General features: G+C 35.8%; 1 non-coding gene across 1 annotated transcript; it reads left to right on the top strand.

The window, feature by feature from the left end:
* The first annotated feature begins 574 nt into the window (after positions 1-574).
* Positions 575-682, top strand: LOC148565038 (small nucleolar RNA R71). The gene has a single exon (XR_015884753.1). It is a non-coding gene; the product is annotated as a small nucleolar RNA R71 (small nucleolar RNA).
* The last annotated feature ends 4680 nt before the right edge of the window (positions 683-5362 follow it).

Consider the following 5362-nt stretch of genomic DNA (forward strand, 5'->3'; position numbering starts at 1 on the left):
TAGATCCTACTAAAAACATACTAAAAACAATGCCAAAAAGCGTACAAATTATCCGCTCATCACAACACCAAACTTAAATTGTTGCTTGTTCCCAAGCAACTGAAAATCAAATAGGATAAAAAGAAGAGAATATACTATAAATTTCAAACTATCAATGAAACATAGCTTCAATTAGATGAGCGGGACTTATAGCTTTTTCCCTCTTGAATAGTTTTGGCATCTCACTTTATCCATTGAGGTTCAGAATGATTGGCTTCTATAGGAACTCAGAGTTTAGATAGTGTTATTGACTCTCCTAGTTCAGTATGATGATTCTTGAACACAACTTGTTTTATGAGTCTTGGCCGTGGCCCTAAGCACTTTGTTTTCCAGTATTACCACCGGATACATAAATGCCACAGACACATAATTGGGTGAACCTTTTCAGATTGTGACTCAGCTTTGCTAAAGTCCCCAATTAGAGGTGTCCAGGGTTCTTAAGCACACTCTTTTTTTTGCTTTGGACCTTGACTTTAACCATCATAGATAGCTCAGATAAACCATCATAGAATATATCCAGGATGGTCCATTCTGAAAGCATGTCAGAAGGACACTTTTTGGTCAGCTGCTTGTATCTTTCCCAAGCTTCATAGAGGGATTCACCTTCTTTTTGTCTGAAGGTTTGAACATCCATTCTAAGCTTGCTCAGCTTTTGAGGAGGAAAGAACTTGGCTAAGAAAGCCGTGACCAGCTTATCCCAAGAGTTCAGGCTATCTCTGGGTTGAGAGTCCAACCACACTCTAGCTCTGTCTCTTACAGCAAAAGGGAAAAGCATGAGCCTGTAGACGTCAGGATCTACTACATTAGTCTTAACAGTATCACAGATCTGCAAGAATTCAGTTAAGAACTGAAAAGGATCTTCAGATGGAAGTCCATGAAACTTGCAGTTCTGCTGCATCAGAGAAACTAGCTGAGGTTTCAGCTCAAAATTGTTTGCTCCAACGGTAGGAATGGAGATGCTTCTTCCATGTAAATTGGAATTAGGTGCAGTAAAGTCACCAAGCATTCTCCTTGCATTATTGTTGTTGGGTTCGGCTGCCATCTTCTTTACTTGTTCGAAATTTTCAATAAGGTTGTCTCTGGATTGTTGTAATTTAGCTTCTCTTAGTTTTCTCTTTAGAGTCCTTTCAGGTTCTGGATCAGCTTCAACAAGAATGCCTTTTTCTTTGTCCCTGCTCATAAGAAAGAGAAGAGAAAAAGAAAAGAAGAGGAATCCTCTATGTCACAGTAAAGAGGTTCCTTATTGTTAGTAGAAGAAGAAAAGGAGAGAAAAAAATTCGAACACAGATAGAAGAGGGGGTTCGAATTTGGTGAGTGATGTGAGGAAGAGATGTTAGTAGATGAATAAATAAATAGAATAAGATGGGAGAGGGAGAGGATTTTCGAAAATAAATTTTTTTTTTTTAAAAAAGGAGTTAGTAATTTTCGAAAAATAATTTTTGAAAAAGGTTAGTAATTTTTTTTTTTGAAAAGTTTAAAATCAAAAGTTAAAATAATTAATTAATTAAAAAGAATTTTTGAAAAAGAGGGAGATATTTTCGAAAATTAGAGAGAGAGAGTTAGTTAGGTGGTTTTGAAAAAGATAAGAAACAAACAAAAAGTTAGTTAGTTAGTTGAAACAACTTGAAAATCAATTTTGAAAAGATAAGAAGATAGGAAGTTAGAAAAGATATTTTGAAATCAAATTTTGAAAAAGATAAGATGAGAAGATATTTTTGAAAAGATATGATTGAAATTGGTTTTGAAAAAGATTTGATTTTTAAAATCACAATTAATGACTTGATTCACAAGAAATCACAAGATATGATTCTAGAACTTAAAGTTTGAATCTTTCTTAACAAGCAAGTAACAAACTTGAAATTTTTGAATCAAAACATTAATTGTTATTGTTATTTTCGAAAATTTGATATAAAAATAAGAAAAAGATTTTTGAAAAATATTTTTAGAATTTTCGAAAATAACTTAAGAAAAATGAAAAAGATTTGATTTTTGAAAAAGATTTTGAAAAAGATAAGATTTTTAAATTGAAAATTTGATTTGACTCATAAGAACAACTAGATTTTTTTTAAAATTTTTGAAAAAGTCAAATCTAATTTTCGAAATTTTAAGAGAGAAAAAGGGAAAGATATTTTTTTGATTTTTGAATTTTTATGATGAGAGAGAAAAATATTAAAATGATGCAATGCATGAAATTTTTAGATCAAAACAATGAATGCATGCAAGAATGCTATGAATGTCAAGATGAACACCAAGAACACTATGAAGATCATGATGAACATCAAGAACACATTTTTGAAAAATTTTTAATGCAAAGAAAACATGCAAGACACCAAACTTAGAATTCTTTAATGCTTAGACATAAAGAATTCAGGAATGCATATGAAAAACAAGAAAAGACACAAAACATGCAAATTCAAAGATCAAACAAGAAGACTTACCAAGAACAACTTGAAGATCATGAAGAACACTATGAATGCATGAATTTTTTTCGAAAAATGCAAGATGAACATGCAATTGACACCAAACTTATAACATGACTCAAGACTCAAACATGAAATATTTTTTATTTTTATGGTTTTATGAATTTTTTTTTTTCGAAAATTATATGAAAAAGAAAAAATAAGGATTCCAAAATTTTTAATATGAATTCCAGGAATCTTATGCTCTTTAGTCTAAAGCTCCAATCAAAGGGTCAGGCATGGCTTAATAGCCAGCCAAGCTTTAGTATGAATATGGGAGTAATTCATTCAATTTTAATCCAAAACCTCTGTCCAAAAGAATTTAGACATGGTTTTTATAGCCAGCCATGCTTCAACATGCTTCATGAAACTCTAGAATTCATTCTTAAAAATTCTGAAGAAAAATATGTTTTTGAAAATATTTTTATTTTAAATTTTTTTTTTTGAAAACAAAGGAGAAATTTTTTGAAAGATTTTTTTGAAAAATTTTTGAAAACTTTTTGAAAAGAAAACGAAAAGAAAGTTACCCAATCTGAGCAACAAGATGAACCGTCAGTTGTCCAAACTCGAACAATCCCCGGCAACGGCCCAAAAACTTGGTATGCGAAATTGTTACTCAGGTTGTGAATTATTGTTTGAAATTGATTCCCTGGCAATGGCACCAAAAACGGATGCACAGAACCATGGTTTAAACATATCTTCACAACTTCGCATAACTAACCAGCAAGTGCACTGGGTCGTCCAAGTAATACCTTACGTGAGTAAGGGTCGAATCCCACGGAGATTGTTGGTATGAAGCAAGCTATGGTCATCTTGTAGATCTCAGTCAGGCAGATATAAAATAGTAATGGGGTTTTCGAAATTAATAATAAAATAAGGATAGAAATACTTATGTAGATCATTGGTGAGAATTTCAGATAAGCTCATAGAGATGCTTTCGTTCCTCTGAACCTCTTCTTTCCTGCTGTCTTCATCCAATCAGTCTTACTCCTTTCCATGGCTGGCTTTATGCAAGGGCATCACCGTTGTCAGTGGCTACATCCCCTCCTCTTGTGAAAATGGTCCAAGATGCCCTGTCACGGCACGGCTAATCATCTGAGGTTCCCGATCATGCTGGAATATGATTCACCCTCCTTTTGCGTCTGTCACTACGCCCAGCACTCGTGAGTTTGAAGCTCGTCACAGTCATTCAATCATTGAATCCTACTCGGAATACCACAGACAAGGTTTAGACTTTCCGGATTCTCTTGAATGCCGCCATCATTCTAACTTACACCACGAAGATTCCGATTAAGAGATCTAAGAGATACTCATTCAATCTAAGGTAGAACGGAAGTGGTTGTCAGGCACGCGTTCATAGGGAATGATGATTATTGTCACGTTCATCACATTCAGGTTGAAGTGCGAATGAATATCTTAGAAGCGAAATAAGATGAATTGAATAGAAAACAGTAGTACTTTGCATTAATCTTTGAGGAACAGCAGAGCTCCACACCTTAATCTATGGAGTGCAAAAACTCTACCATTGAAAATACATAAGTGATAATGGAGTTCATTGGTCTCGGCCCCAGAGGGGAACCGGAGTAACCAAGACTGCGAATACAATGATAAAAAGTTCTATTTATAATAAACTAGTCACTAGGGTTTACAGAAGTAAGTAATTGATGCATAAATCCACTTCCGGGGCCCACTTGGTGTGTGCTTGGGCTGAGCTTGAAGTCTACACGTGGAGAGGTCATTCTTGGAGTTGAACGCCAGCTTTTGTGCCATTTTGGGCGTTGAACTCCACTTTGCAACTTGTTTCTGGCGCTGGACGCCAGAATTGGGCAGAGAGCTGGCGTTGAACGCCAGTTTGCGTCGTCTAAACTCGGGCAAAGTATGAACTATTATATATTGCTGGAAAGCCCTAGATGTCTACTTTCCAAAGCAATTGAAAGCGCGCCATTTTGAGTTCTGTAGCTCCAGAAAAGCCATTTTGAGTGCAGGGAGGTCAGAATCCAACAGCATCAGCAGTCCTTCTTCAACCTCTGAATCTGATTTTTGCTCAAGTCCCTCAATTTCAGCCAGAAAATACCTGAAATCACAGAAAAATACACAAACTCATAGTAAAGTCCAGAAATGTGAATTTAACATAAAAACTAATGAAAACATCCCTAAAAGTAACTAGATCCTACTAAAAACATACTAAAAACAATGCCAAAATGCGTACAAATTATCCGCTCATCATAGCCCAAGGAAGAAAAGAGTGTGGCAAAGAAAAGTGAGAAGCGTGGCACATGGAAGGAGGGAAGCTCCAATGCTCCCCCCAAGAGCTCAGTGCTCTCCAAAGGAGCACAACAATGAACCAAGGAGGCAATGCTTCAATGCTCTACTCCCCTTGTGAGCTGAGCACAATTTGAGAATCAAGAAACAAGGAAAGGAGAAACAATGCTCAGCTCTCCAAGGGAGCATTATCGGGCTCTCACAAGAAATAAATCAAAGGAAATAAGTTGCCAATGCTTGCTCCAAGGTTTGAACCCATGACCCAAGGGAAGGAGGGGCTACTGGTATGCAAAATTGTTACTCTGAGGTTGTAAAATTTGTTGTTCGTTCTCTCCCTGGCAATGGCGTCAAGAACTGGTGCACAATACCATGGTCCAAACATAACTTCACAACTTCGCACAACTAACCAGCAAGTGCACTGGGTCGTCCAAGTAATAAAACCTTACGTGAGTAAGGGTCGATCCCACGGAGATTGTTGGTATGAAGCAAGCTATGGTCACCTTGTAAATCTCAGTCAAGCGGATATCAAATGGTTATAGTATTTTCGAATAGTAATAATAAATAAACAGAAAATAAAGATAGAAATACTTATGTATATCATT

The sequence above is a fragment of the Arachis ipaensis genome, chromosome B5 (assembly GCF_059453495.1).
Source record: "Arachis ipaensis isolate K30076 ecotype BB chromosome B5, ASM5945349v1, whole genome shotgun sequence".
Classification (NCBI taxonomy): Eukaryota; Viridiplantae; Streptophyta; class Magnoliopsida; order Fabales; family Fabaceae; genus Arachis; species Arachis ipaensis.